This window comes from Gallus gallus, chromosome 3, assembly GCF_016699485.2.
Source record: "Gallus gallus isolate bGalGal1 chromosome 3, bGalGal1.mat.broiler.GRCg7b, whole genome shotgun sequence".
Taxonomy (NCBI): domain Eukaryota; kingdom Metazoa; phylum Chordata; class Aves; order Galliformes; family Phasianidae; genus Gallus; species Gallus gallus.
This window is the reverse complement of record NC_052534.1, coordinates 25477412-25504410: the sequence shown is the minus strand read 5'-3', so window position 1 is coordinate 25504410 and position 26999 is coordinate 25477412. Positions and strand designations below refer to the sequence as shown.

Here is a 26999-nt window from a genome sequence, read left to right as displayed (position 1 = left end):
GTGTTGGTAGGCTTTGGGCTGATCCAAGCCTACAGAATCAAGCCCAGAGGCCGGAGAGTCTGATTCAAACCCATTGGGTGCTTTCCTAATGCATTCAATAGCTTACACTAAGTTTGGGGTGTAGATAGCAGCTTTCATGCCTAGGACCAAAGAAAGAAGGACTAAAGGTCTAAACCATTCATTAGATTAAGCAGGCTTCAAACCAGAAGTTTCATTTCGGTATTTGTTACTAGATCAGCATATTTACCCATGTGCTGCTTATTTATTCAAGAATTAAAGGAATACCTCTTGGTGTAGAATTTATCCTTTTCAAATACCCTGTTAGAAAGTGTATTTTTTGTCTCTCTTGAAGATGACTGTGTACATTTGTAATACATCTCAGAATTTCTTAAAAGCATTAATTGTACTATTGCATAACATAGATTAAACACCACGTATTTGAAGTAAATAAGCTTTTCTGTGTTTCTGATTGAACTACACACTTCTATGTAAAAGGAGAAACTTCTAGGGGCTCTCAGATTTTTGATGAGGTAACAAACAAACTGGTATATCTTTTCCCCTTTGTTGCACCTGACACGGTCCTTGTCTCCTCAGTGTATCACCACTTGAGACTCCACTGCGTCTATTCAAATTGACAGAGAAATTCAAAACAAGACCAGAGAAGCCGCACAACTGCTACAGAGCTTCTGTATGATGGATGCTGTCAAATGCCTGTTACGCCTCAAAGATTACTTCAGTTTACAAAGAAGCAGGAGGAGAGGGGTGGGAAGCAGTTTGGGAAAGTTCATGCAGTGCTAAGTACAACTCATGGGTTTAATGTTTGTTTTCTGATTCTCATTGTTCATCTATAAAACAGGCTTCACATTTAATTTAATAAAGGGTTCAGACTGACTACAAAGGATCACATTTGATTTTGAGTTTACACGAATAGAGTGAAGACTCTTACAAAGAAATTTCTCTGTTTAAACACCCTGCCCAGGAAAGGAAGTTTCGCCTTTACTCCATCTACATGCTCTGTAAGTAGAAGAAATTTGTTCTGTTCAAAGATTTAGGTTTTAGGATATCATTGTAGGATTGGTCCCCCAAAGCTTTTAAGGGAACATACGGTAAGAAATTTAACAGAAACCGTTCTACAAGCGATATATCTTAATACATAGGAAATATTTTGAATAAAGGAATCCCTGCATGACCCTGTTTATGTTACTGCTTTTCACTAATGAAAACAAAATTGATCTGAAATTTGCATGAGTGTGGCATCTGGGGATAACAGTCTCATGAAATCAAAATGATGCAGCCTGTTTCTGATTTTACTAAGATAAATTAGAATTTGGGAGGAAGAATCTCATGGAAAATTAAATACAAAAGTCTGAGTTTCTGAAATTTTAAGAACTCTCACTTTTCCTCGGAGATATTCTCTGAGTCAGAGACGTTCACTTTAGTTTATTACCAATGAAGAGCTGTGGTACAAGAAGCAGCAGACAGACAGATTGAAAAGAAGCCTGAAGGAGTCTTCATGTTGTCTCTCAAACATCGTAACATTCACAATGAGAGCTTTTTCCACGTCAACATGTCAAAAACCACAATGGAGCCAATCCATAGATGCACAAATCAGATGCTCTTGGACAGACCAGAGAAATCTTGAAGGTCTTTCACTTACACGTAGCTAGTATGCTATATAGCTACCATTAGAAGTTTCACAGTAGATAAGCTTTCATTTAGAACAACATTTCTGCCTACCAGCCCCAAACCGATTAAAGTAAAAGTCCTGTTGGACTTTTACTCCAACAGGCAAACAGATTTAAAGGAGAAAGGCAAACAGATTTAAAGGAGTAATGGTAATAATGCAATAGACTGAATGTCAAATGAAACTCAGATGCGAAAAAGAGCAACCCTATGGAAGAAAAAGTGATGTGATGAATCATTCCTTTGTTCAAACTGTCCCTTTAATACAAAGCAGAATTTGAGTGTTTGAATAAAAATGCTTAAATCACTGTGTTCTCAGCGATGCTTTCTTTTCCACTTTAAACTATCCATAGTCTTTTGTTGCCATATACTGTATGCAACAGAGCAATTTTGAAAAGATTCATCTATCAAGTTCAACAACTTTCTGGTGGAACTTCAGAGAGGTTTATTGCTTATTCATGTGGAAGTGAGTACACCCAACTTGTTTTGCCTGGTTTTGCTACTTTTGCTGGTTTGCAAGGCTGTTCTGGTAGCTGCAAATGGCCTCTCAAGTGACATTTGCTGACATTCAGTGGTGTATATTTATCACTATTCTTCACCTCACTTCTATACATGTAATCCATTTTATTTTGTTCTTCATAGCAACCTCCTTTTCATTGTCCATGCCCTGAAAATGATAAATGGCAAAGTGGCGTATTTCCCTAGCTGCACTAAAATGTCACTGTGAAAAATCTTTAATGGACTAAGTGTAGCTTTCAGGTTATAACTTGTCAAGTTACGGAGAAATTCTAGAGTTTCTCCTTAATCCACAGTTCTTTGGAACCACACCACTGCGGGCAGAGCCTAATTATAAGTTACACCAGTCAGAGCAGGACAAAAAGAAACGAGGTAGAAACCATTTGACCAAGGTTAGATTTATGCTTTCTTTCTGTCTTTGCTCTTTGTTACCCAATTTCCACTATTTAGGCTAATACTATATGTGCTTTACATGTTATTTTAAAGATGTTGTTTATAACTGCAACACTGAATGTATTTGTACTACTTCTTCACCTAGGGATGCCAAGAGAAACAGGAACCCCTTTGTGCTGGCCAAAGTAATGATATACACTAAGAAACAGTCTCTGATGGCACCTGTGATTAAAATGAACAATAACAGAAAATTGATAGGTGAGAGGAAATAGTATTAGTACCCTCTTCTAGACCAGATTTTGAAATAGAGGAAGAATGACTGACTTTGACTTTAAGGCAGACTCAGAAATACAACCCACCTGCCCCAGACTGCTTTCACGTTTCTGTTCCTTTTCAAGTAGTCCACAATTATCTTTTCCCAACGTAACTCTCAAACTTACAAAATATATGTGTAAGAGAAAACAGGTTTTGAAAAGATCGACTCCAAATCCAAGTGCAGATGCTACTTTAGAGTCACTTTTCCTTTGTTTCCCCGGCCTTTTCAATGAAGAAATGTCTTCTTAGTTCTCCGAACTAGAGAGGTTTAAAAAGGAACCTGCTTCCCCTTTCTATTATCCTAAAGCGTCATCCTCAGATTTTCCCTCATTTGAGAGCTACAGAGTTCAAAAAGAATATAATACTAAAACAACAACATACATTTGCAGCAAATGGTGAATGGTGCATTTTACCCGACAGAGCATCTTTTTTTTTTTTTTAATGGTGAGGGACAACAACACTGGTTTAGCTCTTCCTATGAAGTAGAAAGTGGCTGAAATTATTTTGATTTGATTTCTCTGCTACTTGTGTATCACTGTCGTTTTCTTTATCAGTGAGGACAAGAGGTCTTACATTTTGGAGTGCCATACAGAATGAAGTACTTATTTGACTTCTTATCAAGAGCCAGGGTGCAAGATCTTTAGGTTGGAGTCTGCTTTGCTCTTTTTCGATTCACTGTACCAACTTTTACCCTATTGCAAACGTATTGTTCCATGTTGTGCACTCTTATAACCATACAAATTCCACAGGACCCACATTTCACACTTAGGAGTTAAGTGATCAAATATTTTGTGATGATTTTCTTCAGGATATGACCTGAAATCAGTATGCCTACAAAGTACACTGAGGAAAAAGTTATTTTCTGACTACCCTAAAATCATGTCAGTCTTAGGAAAAAGTGTGTTGCTCGTTCATCAGCTGTTCTGATAAATACCTTCAAGAGAAATGAACTACATAAGCTTAGAGCAACCTATAACATGGTAGCGTGTTCTGCTACCACTTGAGCATCTGAGGAGTTCTAAGTAGCCTTGGGACACTCTACTGCCTTTCATATGCTTTCCTCCCCACTAATAAGAGTGTAAATTTGGCCACTGGCTGGGGCCAGGACATGGTTCTGAGAGGTTATCTTGTGCTATCCTGGCACTGCCTTCAGAAAGCAGAGGTAGCTGCCCACTCTTCACGAGGTTCATTCAACCTCCACTTTACATTTTAGAGACACTCTGAAAGGTCTCTGGGTCTGAGGAAGCCAACTGAGATCTAGCGTTCGTGCAGAAGTTGCCAGTATTGTGCCTATTTTATAGCATGTCATTTTAAGGATATTCTCTGCTATTTATTTAGTTTGACTGTTTATGGTCTTTGAAACCACCTTCTGGATGCCAGAGGGTATGGTTCAGCTTTGAAAAGGAAAAAAATGGAAATAAAGCAGCTTCCCCAGAGGCTTATTTATACAGGAAATACTGCTGTTTATGGCTTGTTTTCCATGGAAGATATGATTTATCCTAGTGTTTTCACTTACGAAGGAAGAACCCTTCTTTGTTAGCATCAAAAGGGATGGTGTATTCAGTGATCTACAGTTCAAGTTGCACGCAGAGATTGTTGGCTGCTCCAGATTTAGCAATCTAACATCAGTGAGACTAGACTGGATATTGTATTGTACCTTTTATCATTCTCTTTATTCTTGTGTCTATACACAATAGGTCATCTGAAAAAGAACACACTGAAACAAAAACAACACACATTTTTCCAGCTAATGTAGTCTACCTGATAATAAAATACTACTTAGTAAATATATTTTAGAAAGGGTCAAAGCTACATCGGAAAAATAAAGATTCAGTCTGGTCTATTCAAGAACACTTGGCCAGCACCTAATTTTACTCTATTTCAGCAGGAACACAGCGAAGGCATCAATAGAACATAGTCCAGGGCAATTTTGCTTGAACATGGGTGGATTTCTGTGTGAACATTTAATGGTGTTGCAGTCCCTTTCCTGCCTCCTCCCTAGGTCACAGGCTAAGCTGGAGCCAGGTCTCTGCTCTGCTCCCCGTGTGCTTTATAGGTGTAATCATCCCTGTGTAAATCCCTTTGTGGGTCTGGGCTTGGGTGTTTTTGAAAATCCCACCCACATGGGATACCTGTAGGTCAAATGAAAAATTGCATAAGCTATTAAGCAAAGCTATAGCTTATAAAAGTTATCCACAAGAAAGGTACACAGGTTAGTGCTGCTCCAGGGCATCCTTAAATCACACTTCAGCAAGTTATAAAGTTATCTTTGGAGAGCAATCATACCAAATTGTCAGCCCTGTAAGATAGGTTTACGTGTCTCTGACATGTCAGTTGTCGTCTTTGCCACTTCGTTGCGGCTACGATGTTTCAGCAAGAGGTAATCACTGCTGTTCCACTGCCTGAAAATCCACAGATCTTTCCTTTGTAAACATTTCTTCAGTGCTTACGCTGGGTATTTCCCCATCACAGGATGGCATCTCTGAATTCATCTATGTGTTTGCTTAACTCTTGCTTACAGGTCAGTGCTTGTTTGTCTCATTTTTTTTCTCTTTTTAATCTCAGTTTACAAAGCAGGAGGTTCACAGGCAAACCCTTTTTCCACAACAGCTTCTATAATTTATTGTTTTTTTATTCCATTTAAAAGGAGTGGATTTTTTTGTTTGGTCTTATTTGTTTGTTTCTGAAGAAGTAATAAGGGTCACCATCCTGCCCTCTGGAGATGCATTTACAGAGCTGCCATTTCAGCAAATGATACTTCGCGTATTCTTTGAAGATGTCACAGAGGTAGTATAGTCATACTCTTGTGAACTATTCACAAAGTATTCAGCATTTGAATTGAATATGACTCAGCTGCTCCACGGGTTAAAAATGCAAGCTCTTTTAGGCTGGCAGTCAGTGAGAGAAGCTGAAGTGGAGCTACGAAAGGGAGAAAACACGCCTTATCTTCAGCACTGTCATTTTGGTACTGCTTTGCTGTTCTAAGCTGTTAGCAACTTAGGCTGGCATAATGTGGAGATCTGCTTCATCACATTTTTTTAATAGAAACAAAGGATTTCTAGAGTGCTTCAGTCTTTGGAGCTTTCCATCCACACTAATGCTTGGTTAACTACTAAGGAAACGTTCTAAAAGCTGTAATTTTATCACTTTTGGAAATTCCTACTTGTTTCTTTTCTCTCATTACAACACAGCAGAACTTACTAAAACCCCACACCATTTCCTGCCTAATTCCATGCTCTATTTTCCTCTGTTCTCTCCACTGTACTTTCTTACAATTTAGTTTACTTATCTATTTGCTCACACTGGCCTACTGCCATCTCCTTCATGTCTTCATAGAATCATATAATGCTTGGGATAGAAGGGACCTTAAAAACCATCCAGTTCCAAACTCCTCCCATGGGCAAGGACACTCCCACTAGACCAGGTTGGCCAAAGCCCCATCCAGTCTGGCCTTCAACACCTCCAGGGATGGAGCATCCACAGCTTCCTGGGGCAACCTATGCCACTGCCTCACCACCTTCCTAACAGCTAATCTAAATCTGTCCTTTTCCAGTTTAAAGCCATTAATCCTGGTCTTATCACTACAGTCCTCGATAAAGTGTCCCTCCACGTCTTTCTTGCAGGCTCCCTTTAGGTGCAGTGAGGCTGCAATGAGGTGTCTCTGGAGCCTTCTCTTCTCCAGACTGAATAACCCCAACTCTCTCAAACAGTCTCCACAGGAGAGCTGCTCCAGCCCTCTGAGCATCCTCATGCCCTTCTCTGGGACAGCTCCAACAGGTTCATGTCCTTATGCGGAGGGGCCCCAGAACAGAACACAGTGCTGCAGGTATCCAAGATTTGGTACAACTTGTTTCTAGTAGTCATCAGATCTCCAGTACTTCATCATTAGCTCTCTTCAGGTATTTGGTCATGATTTACTCTGAACTTGTCTGTCTCCTTTAGACTATAAATATATTACAAGACAAAATATATGTCTGATCTCACAGTTAACAGATTGTAGAGTTCAGAGTAGAATCAAGTGAGACTAATTAAAGACACACCATGAAACATCATAGGATTTTACTGGTGCTCCAGTTCTTTCCCTGCAGCAAATCTAGCCCTTTTAGAAAGTCTCAGAAGACAAACCAGCACAAAAAATAAATAAATAAAAAAGAAAAAAGAAAAAGAGAGAGAGAGAGAGAGAGAGAGAGACAGCACACTATCTCACCAACATACAGGTTACTCAGGTTCAGATTCCTAACCTGCTGTCTCTCCAGCTAGAGATGAATGTGCCAATTCACCCACAGACTGATAATTATCCTAGGGCAAGCTGCACTCCACAGCTCCTGCTACGGATGATCTACTTCTTATAAAAACATATTCTTCAGAGTCGTTATTTGAATTTACATCCCCTTGTATTGGGTGAGCATCCTCTCAACCACACCGTAGAACTGCACAGAAACAAAGGTACACTTTCTAATGAAAATTCATCTTGTTGAAATATTCCCAACCAGCTCTAATTTGGAAACCCCAGCTGAGCTCCTGCTGTGAGACACATATCGTAAGAGACAGATCTTGCTGTGAAGGGCTGGCGGGTTGGAGAGAGGAAGGCTGAGAAGAAAAGCACAATAGAAAGGTGAACTGACTTCCTTAGAATCATGCAGTGGGTCAGTGGCAGTTTTAGGTCTTCCCAGTGCCAACCACAGACCGTGTTACTCCTCACATCCCAAGCTTACAGAAAGGCTATACTTTCCCCTGGCCATCTTTTCATTAACTAGATTATTCATGCATGTAGTAGAGTAATGCATGAGTGCACAAGTTCAGCAATTTTGAACCTTACTGCTTATGAGGCATCATGTACATACGTGGCACCATCAAAAACTTTGAGGTAGCAGATAACAACTATGTCACAACAAAATGCTGAAATTGCAGACCCTGGTGCACTGAAGCAATCGAAGGGCCAAGGAAAAATTGAGTGTTTCTTCAAACTAAAGTGTGTCAGCTGCTCTGAGCATGGTAAGAAATATCACCCATGTTTCACAGTTAGGAAAATCTAGTACAAACTGACACCTCTGAATCCATAATCTGATTCCTTATTTAAAATTAAACTTTTCCCCTCAGAAGCTTCCCCATGTCCCTAAAACTCCGAGGATTTTACTTCTGAGAGCAATCTTCTGCTCTTCTCGTCTTACACTGAGTAGGAACAGATTAGAGACAACTTTCATGTTTTACTAATAGTGTAACAGTGTGTTTTGTATATTTTTGCCAAGAGCTTTCTGAAACCAAAATTTGCCTCTGAGGACAGCTGGTTCATGACCTGAGGGGAGGCTGAGGTTAGTGATTTTAATTTGCAATTTTTGTGGGAATATCATTTTACTTCTGCAGAAATCCCTGTCTCTCCATTGTTTTTAAAAAGCAAAGGCACTTAAATAAGGCTTTACATTTTATTACCCCAAAACTCATTTAATTTTGTTTGACTAGATCATGTTGGTATGTTAATAAAATAATTGTTATTCCAAACATGCTCTCTGAACTTGAATAGCAAAGTGAAGTTTATACATTTAATCAAATCTATTCAGTAATTCCAGTGGAAAATGCAGAAGTGTTTTCCATCAATATTTCCTTGACTTTCAAAATGAATATACATTGCCCAAGTTCTCATTCTTGTGGATCTATTTTCTATCAGTAGTTTAACTTTTTGTATGAATGTCAGTGAAGGCTGAAAAAGAAAAAAAAAACCCACCAAAACCAACATCGCACAGGCAAACATTCTTGACAGAAGTGCTTTTACAGATATCTGATCAAGGAGAGGAAGAGTCTTGCAGTTTATGAAGCTACAAGTTGTAAGGTGTATCATGAGACCAGTCATCATTTCCAGAATCCTGTAACATTTTCTTAGGAACATTTTGGGTGTATTGAGAAACGGCCACCACTTCTGAAGTCTGCCTCTTATGTGTGGTCCTTGTGTCTGGATGGACCTTGACTTAACACTTGTTTAGTTCCTTCAGAGAGTTTTATAGGGGAAAAATACAGAAAAGGAAAAAAAAAAAAGATTCTAAGAAGCCTCTTTGCACTGCTGTTATTTGAAAATCAGATAGGGAACCGTGATGCGAGAACCACTTGTGATGTGTCAACATGGAGGCAGAGGAAAGCTGTGGGACAGCTTGGTGCAAGCAAGAGTGGGAGCTCTGGGGAACAGCGGAGGTGCTGAAGGGACACCTGGAGACACAGCACAGAGAGAATGTGAAATGATAGGAGCCAGCTGGGGAGGAACTGTGGGGAAGACACAGAAGCAGAACAGGCAATTGCAAAGAGCCTGTGAGACCAGCTGGGAATTAAAAGATTGTACAAGGCTCCTTGTTGCTCTTAACCCAGCTAATTCTCCGGATACCACCTGGGGAAAATGACTGAGGGGAATTTGTAGAATGTTGTTTAGTGACAAATACACAGGAAGAATACAAACTCTACACATTTTCTTCAAGCAACCTACTCCAGTAGTTACTGCTCAGGAATGTGGCCACGACAGAGCAACTGCAGATGGGCTCTTGGTGGGTAGCTTTGCTGGCAGAGAGGAGGTGAAGGCTCTGCCTTAGAGCTCAACAGCATCATATCTGCTGTTTGTACCAAGAGTGACCCTGAACCTACACACACCTTGGGAGACCTGCTGTCCTCAGGAAATATGAGTGGGGCACAAGAGGGAGACTCAAAGGATCTCTACAGGAAGAAAAGATCCAGATGTGAATATTCTCGTATATTGGTGGACACTTTTTACCAAGTTTGTTTTATTATAGCTAATAATAGAAAAAGAGGTAAAAAAGAAAATGTAAAGTCACCCTAGAGTCACAGTGCTTTTATGTATTTGCTAAGATGATCTTAGCTGGAAATCTCATTTGAGATAAGACATTCTTCTTTTCAGTGGTGTGTCTCCTGATAGGTAATTATAGGAATGGGAATGACATGATTGTACTCTTAAGAAACCTGCCCACGTAAAATGTAATCTAACAGCTGCACCATATTTAAAAATGCTGTAGGATTGCTGATGGGAGCATGAAATTCCTACTACTGCATACTGAGTATCAGATATGCTTATTTAATATAGAAGTCACCACTTCCAATGTATTTATTTTCAATCTTCACTGTATATTCAGAGTACCCAATACAACTTCCCCACGCTGAAAACTCTGTGGGCAAAGTTACATGGATATATTTTCTTTTGCCCCTACAGGGGAAAGTGGCATCAGAACAAAACCTGTTCTCCCAACCAAGAAGCAAAGCAGTACTACACAGCCAGACCTGATAGCCCTTGTCCTGTAAATCCATATCAATTCAACTAAGTCCAAACCCTTGTGAATACTACATTCACACTAGTGTAACTAAGAGTAGAAATGGGCTTCTTTTTGAATTCCCTGTAGTCCAACATGAAAAAAAAAAACAGCAGGGTTTAACCTTTAAACTTTTCTCTGACCTTTAAATAGTACTTTGGATTATATGTGCCCTTGTTAATCTGAAGCCACTTGCAAACATAACTGGCATTCCTTTTTTTTTTTTTTTTTAAGTATACCTTACCTCCATTACAGAACAGGCTGACAACTGAAAAGTTTGGATCACGCTCATCACACCTTTATCACCTTTTCAAGTGTTGCTCAACTTCGCAAACGATTGTTTATAATTAGCAGCAACACCAGCAGTGGTTTGTGTCAAAGTGCATTACTTAGGTAGTGGCCAGATGTAGATCTAAACCCTTTGAGATATGAACTCAGACACGGATTGAAACTCCCACTTTTGGATGAATCCTGTGTTAATGTAGAACTCTATGAGAGCAGATATTTTAGTACCACTTTCCACAGGAGGTGAGGAGGTCTTCCACCAACACTACAAGCTAATCGTAACATTTCTCTTCTTCAGCTTTTGTTTCTTTCACACCACACACATCACTGCTTCGCATGCACTTTCTCTCACATATTCTGCCCCTATGTATCTTCAGTTTGGTCTATTCAATCCAAACTACAGGTGCAAATGACATAAAATGAACCAACAATTGATCTTGGACAACATTTCACTGCTCACATACTTGGAAGAGTTTAATTAGCATTAGAATTATCTATTGCTTGGTATAAATAAAATAGTCTAAAACTGATGATTAATATTTCCCCTTTTAGTTCACACAATGATTGCAAAGTATCTTGCCATTCACATGGAAATTTGTCTTCTAAGTGCGTTTATCCTTAATGGAAAAATGTCATGGGCAGAGCACAGATTTATGAGAGGATGTGTATTTTTAAGAACTAACTATTAAGAACTCTACGTTTAGCATTCAGATGAAAAATTTTCCTGCTGGAAATGTTATGGCAACACAGAGACCCTCACGCACCATCCCACACACTCAACCTTCTTCTCCGGTACAAAAATACCAGGCTTAGAAATAATTAGGCTTAGAAATAAACCACGAATTTCCAAAAAAAATAGTTTTGCATAGAAATATAAAATTCTGGAAATTAGGTACACAAGCTAACACAACAGAAGCATTAGGGTGAGTCAGTGTAAGAAGCCCTATTACAGCTTTAGAAAATTAGGTGTCTGTGAGTTGTTTCCCTGCACAGTTTTAGCAGGACCAGGCAGACATTGCTTCTCACCAACCTTTTTAAGGAAATAGTGGGTTCAGAAGCAGAGAGCAGACACTGGAAGGCCTTGTGATGTTGCTGGTGAAAAGCATCCATATTTCAAATTGGATACACATTCTACACATTCATTTAGCAGTTTGGAAAGGGCTTTTTTTTTTTTTTTTTTTTTAAATCTCCTCATCTCCTGCTCTTACATGTTGGAAAATACTGAAATCTCCTGAGGGGAGTCAGATCTGTAAAATTTGTCATTGTTAAGACAGAATATTCAGTAAATAAATGAGTTACCATACTGACGTCCCATATTGCATATTCCTGCGGCAGTGCTGAAGTTAAGTACTAAGAACATAAGCATTTAACAATATTACTTTAAATTCAAAATGCCTTGAAAGAACTGAGGTTGAATTTGCAAATGTAATCAAGAACAAAATGTGTGCCTTAGATTACATGTCACTGTTTAGGATGTTTTGACACAACACATTTAAAACATACTTTCTCTGTGACTGAAATGATTAAAATAGATTTCAGTTATCTATGGCTGAAAGCAGAGTCAGTCCAGTTGTTGGTTAATTTGTTCTCTGCATCACAGTCAGTAGTAGCTGACACGCTCACTTGTATATTAGCGTGGAGGCCAGCTGCTTAAGGCTAAAGTGCCATTGAAGTACTTGTGTGAGTAATCCTATTAGCAGCAAGGGAATATAGGCATTGATAAATTGTAGAATGGTCAGAACTGACAAACAATCTAAATTATCACTTCCAAAGATGATCTGTGAAGCTATTTTAGTCACACCTTTTGCTTGATGGTACCGATATCAGAGCTTCCATCCTCTTAGATCCTCTCACAGGCACCAAAATCACATGAACTTTTCAACATGTTTCCAGAAGGACACACTCAGATAATTATTGGATACATACTCAAATCCATTTTAAAATCAACCTGAAGAGGATTTACAAAATACTGGTACTAAAACAACAAATATAAAGGCACACAAGAAGCTGCTTGCCTCTGCGGTTAGGAGCCAAAAGGTTTTGTTCAAGACATTTGGTATGAATTACAACCATAGAGCACTGTTCCTGAAAGCACTGTAAAAACACTTCAAGACAAGAACACTAACTTGTCAAGCACTGCTTAGGAAGGCAAACTCACCTGTTACTAACAGAAGTTTCACTTTCTCAGGACAGCACATTCATGACAGTTGGACATTACGGACGGTTGACTGAACATGAGCCAGCAGTGTGCCCAGGTGGCCAAGAAGGCCAAGGGCATCCTGGCTTGTATCAGGAATGATGTGGTGAGCAGGACTAGGGAAGTAATTGAGGGCCTCACCTTGAGTACTGTGTTCAGTTTTGGGCACCTCAGTACAGAAAGGACACTGAGGTGCTGGAGCAGGTCCAAAGAATGGCAACAAGGCTTGTGAAAGGCTTGGACAATATGCCCTATGAGGAGAGGCTGAGGGAACTGGGGCTGTTTAGTCTGGGGAGAAGGAGGCTGAGGAGAGACCTTACTGCTCTCTTCCAATATCTGAAACGTGCTTACAGCAAGAGCAGGGTTGGTGTCTTCTCACTGGTGACAGGGTGAAGGGAAATGGCCTCACTTTGTGCCAGGGTAAGTTTAGGTTGGATATCAGGAAACATTTCTTCACAGAAAGGGTTGTTAAGCACTGGAATAGGCTCCCCAGGGAAGCGGTTGAGTCCCCATCCCTGGATGTGTTTAAAAACCATTTGGATGTGGTGCTCAGGGACATGATTTAGCAGAGGGTTGTTAGGGTAGTATGGTTAGGTCATGGTTGGACTCGATTATCTTTAAAGTCTTTTCCAACCTGAGTGATTCTATGAAAGCATGGATCAAATAATCCGCCTGTCCATCTAGGCCAGTCAAATAACAAACAAAAATATTATTAATTTTTGCGGTGCAGGGATAGTGATAGAGCATTCATTGAAACCATGTTGTTTCATGCTCTACAATCTACAACAAGCTTGATGTAACAGGGATGAGGCAGAGAGAGGGAATTTGGTTATTGTAGTTATGAAATTCTGGTTGCATAAACTGATGATGACATCAACCTCTATTGTCACTTGCTAGTGATTATGTATTCCCTCTATTAATTACTGATTATAGATGGTTTAACACTACATGAAGTTGCAACCTACTGGAAAAGAAAATGAGCACTGACATGTCAAGGACTCAGCTAAATAATGTTTTGGCTTCTGTCTCTTCAGTTCGGGATCTTACTGTTGATCCATTGTCATTTTAGTTTCATCAGATGAAACAGTAAGATGTCCAAAAGGTACTCCTTCCCACAGCCTCCCAGGACTGCTACCAGATACATGTGACGACTGACAAGAGATAAGGTAAAGTTAGAAATGCAGTAAGGTAGCATGAAAAACAGAATTTAACCCTTTCTTTTTTTTTTTTTTTTCCAATTTAAATTTGGGAGAACAGTTGCTACTTTCTAATACTGGGAACTGGTGAGATAGATGAGATGATATTCTCCCTTTTACCTTCAGGCTTAATTTAAGCCAAAGATGTCCCTAGGAACACCTTTTATAGTCAGTAGAAGACCTTCTGGTTACTTCAGTGAGAGAGAGAGAGAGATGAAGCTTTCTTTAGTGCTAGCTAATAAGAACACACACTGCATCACCTGGTGGAATGATGGCAGCTAAGATGTACTGACATGTTTTCTGTATAAAACTCCTGGTTACATTTTTTATCACAGAGTAGAGGCTCCTCACAAACTGTTGCTATCTCAGTACTTTGGTATAGCAAAGAGTAGCACTGTGGACCAGATCCAGCAAGAAATTCAGGTACTGAAGTCTTGAGGCACTGTGCATTTGAAAGCCTCATGTTGGAAAAGAAATTAGAGCCTGAAACACTCAGAACCCAGGCAAAATGCAGAGACATCACTGCAGCTGGTTGAACCAGGGTGAAAAGCTCTGTCACCAGATTCTGTCAGAGTTTTTATGTTGGGCCTGACCTGAGAGGCATGAACAGAGGAAAATTTTGGTGCCAGCCTCCAAGGTGAGGGGGACAGACTGCTCTCCTCTGCAAAGGTCTCAGTGGGAGGAAGGAGAAAGGTAAGGAGAGCTGCTGCGCCCTGACGAACATGACCTCTCCATCTGAATGGTAGCAAGTACTCCAGGAATATTCAGATTGAAAACAGATAAACTTTATTCTGCTTCAATCTCTGCTACTCCTGCGCCTTTATGTCCACTTCTGCACAGTGGAAGAATATATGATTTGCTGTACAAAGGGCAGAAATCAATAATGCTGAGGTTTGGTAACCACGTTTGGCCTTCTACTATGCTTCTCTGAAAAAAAAAGGAAAAAGGAAAAACAAGAAAAAGCCTCACAATTTAATAGTGAGATAAGACTTGACTTATTCACTTATAAACACTGAAACCCAAGTACATTCCAGAAAAAAATGGCTTCAGGAGACACCATTCAATACATAAAGAGCTACACGAGTAAATTTTAAATGTGGGAGTACCGGATCTCAAAGCTTGGAATTTAAAACTGCAAAGTGCACAGAAATAAAACCCTCACGGAGATGCTGAAATGTCTAATTCATTATTATTTCAAAAAAGATTAAAAAATAATTTCTTAACATTAAAGTGCAATCAAGCACTGAAGAAATTATTTAAACTTTCCATAGGAGAAAAACACACTCTAAAATGCTGTGAGGGTATTGATGGCTATTAAATATTTACCTTTCTCCCTAGCTCACACTAGAAAGAGTAATTTGTATTTGGCAGAAACTGGCTGCAATTACATTAGTCAATCCAAAAGCCCAACTTGCTCATACAAAATGCAAACAAATTAGTTAAAATGGTCTAATTAGCAGACTGTAAAAATGCAAAGCAAGGCTGGCATAAAAATGTGTGCTAGACAAGTACACTTTTACAAAATAAACAGAAAGGTAAATATGAAATAGCCTACTAAATCCTCAGCAAAGGACCAAAGTGTAAAACAATATTTGGAGATTGCAAACTTTAAAGAAAACTTTCCATGAATTGTTAAATATTTTCTTGCAACCCACATTTGATCATGAAAATATGATTGCTACCATAGCTGAAATTCTGCTGGGATTTCAGTTCAGTGCTGCAGAGCTGCATGAGGCCAAGTTATATATTCATTTCATGCGGGTATGCACGCAAACATAACTCCCAGTAAAGCTAATTGGAGTGCAATTGGAGAATGCAAGGAATATAGGATGTGGCCTATGGAAGGAAGGTCAAGCCATTTCTTAACATGTTGTGTATTTATTTTTCTTTCCACAGTTAAAATAAATAACTGGAAGTAAATGAAAACATGGAAACAGTCAAGGTAAATGATAATACACCTTTGTTCTTACAGGAAGTATGAACCATGTGTATTTTCTATGATGACTAAACTTACTGGTTAAAAAGAGTAACAACAATAACTGTATTATTACTGTCACTGATATATTAGAGTAAAAAGGGCTTTAGTATCTCTTTAGTATTGTCGCAATTTCTTAATCTGTGGGTTTTTAACTCCTTTAGTTTAGATACTATAGATATAATAGCCCATTATGATTCCTAGGCTATCTTATAAAAGAGGCTATTGTGAGGTGTTGATCTGAATTTGCCTCCATATTCTTCTCACCTCCCCACGTATTCTTCTGTCCTTCAAAACGTCTAGCTGTCTGGAGCCACATTCTTTCTTCTTGCCACTTAACAGATGGCAGAAGGCGGGTGGCTTTGGTAAAATTAATTAGAGATGCATTGAAGAAAAAATAACCATGAACACCCTCCAGCAAAACTATGATGTTATTTGGTACAAAGAACTTCTGTGTGTAAGTGTTGCAACAACAGAAATATCCTGACTGCCTTGAAGAAGAATTCACCTCATAAGAAACAATCATTGGCAAAAGAAGCATGGCCACAAGGTGCAGTCATTATCACCATTATGACCTCTAACACATAGCAGCTGACTCACTCAGTTTTTTTTCCACTGAAATAGTAGACTGCAGGATCTTCATCCCTCCATATTGTCCCCAGTTCTACTGAATGCCTCACTGTGCAAGTATGTTCAGTCCACAACTCTGTATTACAGAGTTCATTTGGTGCAAAACATCTCTGTTGAATTCAGTGTCATTGAAGTAGTATGATATATTCAAATATATTAAAAAGTTCAGGGGAGGTATCTGAATCATATGGATATTTTGCTATGAAGATCAAGGAGTTAGGTCCTGTTATCTGTTGAGTTAGTACTTAACAAATTATTTGAAGAATGGTGAAAATATGAACCACAGAATTCACATGTTCCACTTCCTCACTCACTACCATATATTCCCACCTCACAAAAATACTCCAGTTACTGAGACTCTTGAATCCCACACAGCTCCCTGATGATGAGTGATAAACCAAGTTGTACAGTTAATAAGAACACAGATGTTATACAGAGAACTTAGACTGGTAAGATTACCGTGTTGGAAAAGATAATCAGATATAAATGAAAGGTGCTTACCAGTGCTGTAGGCTCACAAAAACTCCACAAGGAGTAATCTCTAGGAAGAGATCCTTCCTTGGTGGCAGTAAGCCCTTAAATGAGGTCTAGGAGAGGTAGAGCCTGTGGCTCCACCCCTTCCAGTCACACAGCTGAATTGCCTTCAGTTGCGCTCCCGTGGCTGAATCAGTGCTTGCCTCAGGTGGTCAATAAGAGGGTCAGGCTGTGATTCAACAGTTCTGATACACAAGTACATTGGCTATGTGAAGAAGAGAAGGAATTTCTGGAATAAAAAAGTCAGTTAAGAGAATGTAGGCTTGAGGTATACCAAAAGATGGGTGGGTAAGAAGTTCCATTGTGGTGTCTCACCATGAGTGGCTCCACAGATGTCATTGGTTCAGTGATTGCTCCAAATTTCTTCCTATGTCTTACCGTCACACCTGAAGTACTGTGTTTGCTTCTTTGCAGGAGTCATAGGACCAAAGAGCATGATACTCCAGGCTAGTAATTTCACTATTCAATGCCCTGAGTTTTGTTGCCGTTTCCTATATAGGCAGCCTCAGCAAGCCTAGGTGAGTTAATCAGCTTCCTCATAGGTGCACAGGTTTATTCATTCTTTGTAAATTCTGACAGCTCTGTTATCCCTTATTTGCCAAATATTAGGAAAGATGTAAATAGCATAACTTCCAAAGTTTTCTCCCCAAAGCTATTCACCCTCAACATGCAATTCACCAGAGATACAGATGAGCCGGAAAAGTGTAGTTCACCTTGGTACACCGCAACCCACTTAGGCAGCTCTTCCTTCCTCATCATGAAGACCAAATTGTCTGTCCTAACAGCTCAACAGGAGATGGTCCGTAGTCCCTACTGCCTACCCATGCTGGGAATACGTGCAGTGTCTATCAGTAAGCCAGCTTCATATACATCAGTCTGCTTTGGCAGAAAACTTGATTCCAACTCTACTTGCTTCAGTGGAGAGAATTATACCCATTTCAGCGTCTTTGGCTCACGCACAGATTGCATCTGGTTGGCTCTACTTCTAGAGAAGGAGGGATGCATAGGGTAAGGAGAGAAGTGATACATATGCAGTTATTCTAGCTCTGCATAAGGAGATGTAAGTAGTGAAGAAAGGGTTGAGACACTGTAGGAAAGCTGAACAGAAGATATTGGGCAGGACAGTTGATGTATGAGAAAGTGAACACAACACCGAGAGGGGAAGTATAGACGGAAAACAGAAACTAAAACACAAGAGAAAGAGCTATACCAAGAAATAATGTGGAAGGAAGGAAAAAGAAGAGACAAATTGCAAGGAAGACTAAATGCATATTTCAACATCTAAAACAATGTTTGTAACTGCAGCATGACAGTACATACCAGGCTTGATTTTATAGACAAACATGAAATGTTCACATTTGGGAAAAGCATGAGGGAAACAAATAAGGAGGAAAGAATAAATGGTCAGTTTTCAACAGGAGAAGAGGTTACTGCTGGAGACCCACAGGAATCTGGACTGAAATCTATATTAACACAGAATTACTCAGGGTAGAGAAACTATAAGTTACTGTGAAGAATTAAAAAAAAAAAAAATCCCTTGATAGAGAGCATCTGGGTAATAAGATAGAAGTCAATAAATTCTAGGTCAATAATATAAATGCATGTAGAGAAAACAAGTACATCTAAATGGCACTGAGCACTAAATTAGCTATTTCATTTCTGGAAACAGATCTTGGAGAGTCTGATAAAAATGTCAGCCCAGTGCTTAGCAGCAACAAAAACAATTAAGAATTGTTAGGAAAATACTAAACAACAATTCAGAAACTATTCTGCCAACACATAATCTGTGGTGTACAGCCACCTGAACTCAAAATCAATATATATAAGGCTAGAAAACTATACTGAAAGACAGAAAGAATGGTCAGATGCATTGAATAGCTTCTGAATGAGATCTATTTAAATCGAATGAGACTTCCATGTGGGAAAGAAATGACCAAGGGCTAACATGCGGGATTATTACTTCAGGAGACACAGATAAGGTAAATATGAACAATTATTAATTTCTCACAACACAAGAATAAGTGGTACACAAGAAACTATCTGGGAATATGCCAAAACAAATATAAGATTTTTTTTTTTCACAGACTGAGTAGCTGAGCTGTGAAACTCATTGCCATAAGGTATTATAAAGGCTTAAAAATGAGTAAACTCTAAAGAGACGAATTCTTGGAAGCCCTGCCACAGTTACTGAATGCAGTGTCCAGATGCATTACCTGGGTGTATAACAGTAGTAAGTGATGAACCATTCTGTAGGTGCTCTGTTTATTTTGGCCATTTCTGTTAACATCCACTATTGGCCACTGTCAGAGACAGAACATTGGCAACAGTTTTTGATTTTACTTGTTTGGTTGCTTGCTTTGTTTTGTTTTATTTTGGTTTGTTTTCTTTTCTTTTTTTATTTTTATTTTTTTGCTTTTGTTTGATCAAATGTATATAGTATTTCTGAAAGTCTATGAGATACAAACAAGAAGAGAAAACACAGTTCTTTTATCTTTGCAGAGGATGCAGAGTCGACCTGAGTTAAGATATGTGCTGTGAGTGAAAAAGCTTGATTCAGTTTTTCTCCTGAGGAGAAGGTGGCTGCTTCAGTTCTGCTGCACCTCAGGATGTGTTGTACCTAGGCAAGTCTCACATCATTTCATGTCCTGCTATCAAAAGTTTCATTGCCTTTATGCTACTTAAAAAAGCTATGTTAAAATGCACACACATATGTAGGCTGATTAAATAACCTTTTGTTCCCTAACTCTAAAACATATTTTTTTTTCCCTTTGCTACTACGTGGATCAAGCAGCTCTAGAGTCTATGAAGTGAGCCTAATTTATTCCTGACTTGTGCTGGAATAATTTATGTTCTTGAGCCTTTGCAGATGTATAGTCACTAGAGAGCTGCCTGCTTACGGGAGTTTTTACACATATTTTGTCTAAATCAGAGCTCCAAATGCAATGTCGGAGATGCAGGGAGTTTGTGTGGATTTGTAGCACTCCCTGGAGGACTCTGTGTCTATAAACCAATAAACATTTCACAATTCTCAGCAAGTGAAGATTTTCATAATTTCTGATGTATGCAGTATTGACCATGCTTCTCATTTTAATTTCAGTAATATTCCATAGGTAATAAGTAATTGGAAAATAAATTCTTGCAGGTGAACGCTAAAAGCAAAAATTAGTCTTTCTATACTTAGCTGCTGCCATTTTCTTATTATAAACTAAAGAGGCGAAACAAAATAATCATTTATAAACAAAACACATCTCACACTGGTTGAAAACTACAGTGAGATGCAGATATTTTGTGGCCAAAACATTCAAAAAGAAGGCAGGAAGAAACAGCCATCTCATTTCTATATAGATTGATTATTTTTTCTTTGCATATGTAGTTTGACCATCACAGGTTCAGCTGAAAATAGTTAATTCTTCAGAAAACTGACTGTGCCAACCTGTAGGCAGATGTGAAGGTTAAAATTCCTAATTGTTGCTCTGAAATCAGTTGATACAAAGGATGATTAAATACAGGGTCAAGACTTCAAATTTATTCCTTAGTCAGTAAGATGTTAATTTGGTAAGAAAGTGACTACAAAATGTTTTCTGAAAGAGTCAGAACCCATTGCTGCATGTGGAGAACTGCAAACATACCGACAGCATGTACGGCTGGTGTTTACAGAGGTCTATGAATAATAAATAATCTAGTTAAATAACCATTGTTAGAGCTATGCAAACAAGAGAGCAAATAAATCAAGACCTCCTGCTCATGCATAGATACCAACCACAGTACTTTTTCATTTTTTTTTCTTTGTTTTCTTTGTTTGCTTAAATAGGAGAGACAAATAGCGGATGCAGGTGTAATCAGCTAAAAATTGTGAAGCTAGTAAGAAGTGTTTTGGAAAAGATCACCAAGTGGATCAATCCCCCTATCAGAAACAGTCAGCAGGGGAAAGCAGTTTGCACCAGTATATGTACCCTGCCATTCAGACTGTATCAATTTGTTTCTGCAACTGGCATAATGTGGCACAGTTCAGAGAGAATCTCACATATGACTGCTGACATACAGACATACAGTGCTGGAAGTAAAGGAGATTCATGAGCAAAAGTGAAAAGGCTGCTTTTTTTTTTTTTTCACTTTTTTTTTTTTTTCTCCTTCATATGGGAATTCAACTGTTTTATTTTGTATAGTGTTATATGTAAAATCCATTCTTTTAAACTGATATTACTACATTCAGTGCTTATAGTATTCTGTTTATTGTTTCTCTGTGTGATTGTCTATCTGTGCAGAATTTCATATGAAAAAATGAAATACATGGATTACATATCAAGTACCTGCTTCCTTGCGTTATCCTATCCAGAAATAATAATGTTTTTTATGTTGAAAGATGGTTGGGAAAAGGTTAATTCTGTATCTGGATAAGTAAGATACATTTATTTCCTAATTCTGTATTTCATTTCTGGGAATTTCTATGATATAACCCCCTCTACTTGCCTATCCAGTTGCTGTTTAAATATAATAAAATGCAACACTTATTCATCTTGAGACTCTTGACATCTACATAAATATCGCTATGTGTGCAGAATGAGTTAGGCACAACCAGTTTAGCACAGAAGCAGCACTGCTGTGTTCTCTGCTCTGCATTGCATGTAGTGCTTCAGTGCTTTGCATAACAGCACAGAAAAGAAGCTTTAGGAGATCCTTAGGCACAACCTGGGCACAGGAAGGCAAAAGTTTAATGTGAGACAGGGCTTTTCCTTTTCGTTCTCTAAATTTAAACACGAGGCAACACCCAAAGCACAGGATTTATTAATGTATTTGTCACACCTCCTAACTGAGCACTTCGGGAGTATCTCTTTATTGGTTGGTAGGTTTTTGTGTCATTTTTAATGAGAACATACAGCTGTGCAAATTGTCATAATTATAGTTTTTGCCTACTTTCAAGTGCCTCCTTCTTTTTGGTGAAAAAACTCCCTACAGCAAGCTGTCTTCCCCACATCCAACAACTGGTATGTCCCTCTCAGAGTACTGTTGGATGGTTTTCAAGTGATGGGATGCCAAAAGGGAACAGTGGAGATCTTGATGCTGTGGAGGGTAAAAGTGACAGCAATGTTCTGCCTGAGACCACAGGATCCTTCTGGAGGTAGGTGGGCAATAGTCTGCAGATCCCAGTACTACTGATGGAGTGAATTCCAGGGGGAAGGATGGTCACAGGAGTAAGAGCCACACCCTCTTCTTCTCCCCTCCCCTCCCCCTGCCCCCACTTTTCCTCCTCTTGAAGATTTTGATTTACATCAAGGTATGCAAAATCACGGCCACACAGAGCTCACCAAGCAAACAGCCTTGCACTGTAGCACACCCCTGCCCAAAGCTTGCTCTGATCAGTGCTTTAAACATTGTAAACGGGAAGAATCAATAGAAAGTTTGAGTGATTCCTGGTGGAAACGATACAGTTACTGTACCAAAAGTATTGTGTGAGAAGTACTGAGTGCCCCAGGGAGGATGCCTGGAGAAGATACCCATCTCAGGATGTCTCCTACCACCTCTCTTTCCAACTTTCCACTGGGAAAACTTTCCAGCTCTCCATTCCCTCACTGCCCCTCCTATCTTATTTTTTCTTCTCTCTTCTGCCCCCTATATACATTTCACTGTCATTACTGATGCACGCTATGGACCCTGTCCATAATAAATTTTCGTGCATGTCAATTTGTGTCAACATCCTCTGTGCAACACATTGATTCAAACACATATATTCTCAGCTATTTAAATAAATAGAATAATTAAACACAAACTTGGGCCCAGAACTGAAAGGAAATAGTAAGATTCTGAGCCAGCAGGTAACATTCAGCTGTACACAGAGGTGCCTACATGAAATACGGTAGGTTGTAAGATGTCACCTGTTCAGTAGCTCTGAATCAAGTACTCAAGGTGAACACCGATGCAAAACATCCTCTCTCAATATTAACAGCAACACAAGATGGAGTTCCAGTACCCCAAAAGTCATTCTCAAGTCAACATCTGTGCATTTTAACCTATCCCTACAAATCCTGCTAGTCTAGTACTAAGCAGCTATGCTGCTATTGCAGCTCTTCAAGGCACACAGCCTTCAACAATGGAAGATGCCCATGCTATTTTCCTTAATACACTTCTCACAATTAGGGAAATAGTTATCCAATTACCTCCTAATAGATTAACCCTGTTGCATGATTAACAACTTGCCATAGTATGCATAGAACATTTTAAGAACTGAAAACACATATTCTACCAAGCAGTTGCAGGTCTGTGGTGTCCATTAGTACTTATCAGCATCACCAGTAAGAACTGGGAGTTCCAGAGTGTAAACTACACCAACCAATGAGAGATTTCCCATTAACTCCAAGTGGGACAACATCCTGTTGATAACTTTCGTCATGTGACAGTAGTAGTGAAAAATTGATGTGGAACTCCTTGGAACTCCTTGTATTCTATGCAAGCTTTAAAACAAAATTAAATAAAACCATTTAAAATAAAATGGTTAATAGTCAATTTATTCTTAGATACAGGTATAGAATTTACACAACAACACACAAGAAATGTTGTTTAAAGACATATGAGTTTAAATGACATAGGTCTAGGAGTTCTCATATTTATCTTTGCATTTGAGAGTGAGTATGGCAGCAACTGGGGTTGAAAACTAAAAACAGAAACTCTGATACCTAACAATCATTGTTCCAAATCACTGTCAAAGATACTACACCACATCTGAAACTAAGATACACCACAAAGATACACCACATCTGAAAACTAAGAAGGATAATTTTGTGAACAGCAGGAAGTAAGGTGCTGAAAACTACTGTCAGTGAGTAAAACAAAAACTATTATTCTACACTTATAGACTATATTCTTTATACATAGTTTAATTTAGGTTAACTCACCAGTTTGGAAGGAAGTGATGCAACTTGAAATGTAAAATCCACGTACAAAAAAGTGTTGGCATCTGTTAGCTTGCCCTATTCCCCTTGTATTCCATTTTAAGTAAAAGTTAGTGATCTGGAATTGAAGCTGGAAGTCAGTGCCAAAAGTCTTTTCCTTTAGTTTCCTATAACTCACATTTCATCTAATGGTTTCTCAAAATAAACATGCATAAAGCATAATTATGGCCTATTATTGCTAAAATAGCTCAGCAAAATTTAAGATCCTCTTGTTTGGTAGTCATGTTACTGGTACCATCAGCTCCAACCATTTATACATACTGTCAATTAAAATCAAGACTCTACTTCATCCTTCCTTTCTTGTGAAATGCTGACCATTCTGGAAGCTACTGAATATTTTTACCAAGCACTTTTATCCCAAGTTTTCAGATCATCAATGGTTACTCCCTATCACATCTCAGAAGCTAGGAGTCACAGTGCCATGGGATTTTGCCCTGTTGAGTAATATCAAAAGAAAATGATAATGGCTATAAAGAAAGGAATTAATAGCAAAAATTTGTGTGCTATGTCTATGTCTATGATGCCAAGGTAGACTTCTGAAGCCCTTGCCTCATCATTCAGGACTGTAATTTATTTCAGAGAAGAAGGGTCCATTCTCATTTATTCTAGTTCCTTCAGACGCTTCTCTGGAAGAACATCTGAGGCATACTCAGAACTTGTATTTTAATCTGAAACAAAACTGTGTCCTCAGTGCAAGCATATTACCTGTTTAACACTGAAACTTAAGTGTAGGGCCCTGACTGGAATCAGGGATGTTATATCAACTCAAACACAAAGAATGCAATAGGAAATCAGAACCCTGACTGAAAGTTCTAGATAGCCCATCTGTTACTTTTTTCTTTTATTTTTTTAACACTGTGAAACTTACCAATGGAGTAATAATGAAATAAAAATTAAAAAGAAGCTCTTCTGTTTGCAAATATTATGACAAAATTTTCAGTGGAATGAAGAAAATAGAGTGAAGTCTGGGGTTTCTGGTAGTCCCAGTTCTTGTCTCATTCTATGTAGGTTGCTCCTTCTATTTTTTTCCACAAAAACTAGAAGAGCTGCAAAGATCATGATAACACTATTTGATAGAGCAAATTGTCAACTACAAAACACTATTTTTCAGCATAGTCATCACCATAATCTATGCATTTTCACTGGTGATGAATAAGAGCCTGCATGCTGCACTCATAAAAATCTGCTGTAGAAGAGGTGACCCACTATTTCACAGCTGCTATGATGGCATAATTGCTAGGAAAACGTCCATGCAGTCAAGCATTCATCATCCAGAACAGATAGAAGACATAAGGTGCCAAATCTAGACTATACAGTGGGCGTGGTAGGACACTCCATCCAAGACTGACAGTGTGCTCCACAATCTTCAAACTTGGATTGGGCCCGGCATTTTTGTGTTGCAAGAGAAAAGTTGTCTTCTCCTCTGGCCTGACTCTGGCAGTTTGAGCCTTCAGCTTAGTCAGAGTTGTGATGTAGCCTGCAGAGTTAAGGGTTTGTTTGGGTTCCAGAAAATCCAGAAGGATCACCCATTTCCTATCCCAAAAGACTGTGCACATCACTTCACCTGCTGAGTACTGTATCATTTTCTTTGATGGGGAATTCACAGGTTGCCACTCCAGGGATTGCTGTTCTGACTCCAGCTTGTAGTGGTGACACCATGTCTTATCACTGGTAACGATGTGATAAAGGAAAGTGGATGAAGGAAATTGTTACCTTCAGCCTCCTGTTGGTTCAGTAAGTCTTAACAAACTTGCATATGGTGTTCTTTCTGTTCCTATGTGAGCATTTGTGGGACCCACCTGGTGCAAACTTTGCAATATTCCAATGTTACCACCGTTGTTACCGATACGTTGAATCAGATATTCAGCTCTGTACACAGTCCCTGGTCACAATCATCTTATTCATGTGGATGAGCTGATTGAGATACTCTTCATTTCATGATTTTGACAGCCATGCATGGCCATCCGGAACGTGGCTTGTCTTTCGCATCACTGCTGCCACTGCTGAAACGTACCACCCACTACTTCACTGTCCTCATAGCCACTGTTTGGCCTCCATAAATGTTTAGCAAGCATCAATGAATGTCAATGTGCAATTTTTTTTTCTTCATGGAAGAATTCAATGACACACTTTTGCTTCGTGTGCACTCCATGTCAGAAAACACTCTGTCAGACTGCCCCTCTGCTGCCATCTGTAGCACAGCAACAAAATGTAATGGAATATTGGTGGGAAGGTTCAACCTACACTGACACACCACCAACATCAGCCTCTGACGTTATGGATCAACATAAAAGGAGACATTAATTTTGGAGCAGCCTTTGCATATGTCCTCTACATGAGGACGTGCAGCCCAGCTCCTAAATGGTAATATGCAAGAGCAGCCAGCTTGGAATTCATACAGCTGGGGTATGTTGTACACTATAATGTTAGCTGCAATCAAATTTTTGTTATACTATTTGTTCCATAAACTTTTGCTCTGTACACAGTGGCCAATAAGAAACAAACAAACAAACACACACACAACAAAAAATAAATCCTTTCAGTTTTCCCAGTGTTTCTGTCATCAATATAGCTAATTTTATGTAAAATCTTCTTTTATCACCTCAATTAGCTTGTTTACATGTAATAGGCACTGCTGAGTAGTACATTTGGTTAATGATTATCTTTTACATATTGATATTAGTACCTGAAGTGGGAACATCTCATTTCCTGAATATGATTACCATTTTGAAATCTTATGCATAGGGAAAAAAAAAAACAAAAACAAAAACAAAAAAACTCAACAATTCTATAAATTAAACAACAAGTTCTAAGAACTTATATCCCCCAGTTCACATCCAGATACTAATGCATCTCATTTACTTTGTTGCTATTCCCTGGAGTTATCTATGTCATGCAGACCAGTCTTGCATGTCATGTTAACTATCCACTGAAAAAAGCTATAAGTGTACTTGTAACAGTGCCCTAAGCGAGCATACAAGGTAGGTAGAAGAACATAAAAAAATCATCACTGTTACATTTCAAGTT

At 38.9% G+C, this 26999-nt stretch overlaps 1 long non-coding RNA gene across 1 annotated transcript in view; it reads left to right on the top strand.

The window, feature by feature from the left end:
* LOC107052926 overlaps positions 1 to 22990 on the top strand; it is a 34412-nt gene extending 11422 nt beyond the window's left edge. The window contains exons 2-5 of the long non-coding RNA XR_001465755.4: positions 13760 to 13856; positions 15783 to 15828; positions 17440 to 17543; positions 19525 to 22990. This is a non-coding gene — a long non-coding RNA (uncharacterized LOC107052926). The remainder of the gene's footprint in view (positions 1 to 13759; positions 13857 to 15782; positions 15829 to 17439; positions 17544 to 19524) is intronic.
* Positions 22991 to 26999: the final 4009 nt, after the last annotated feature.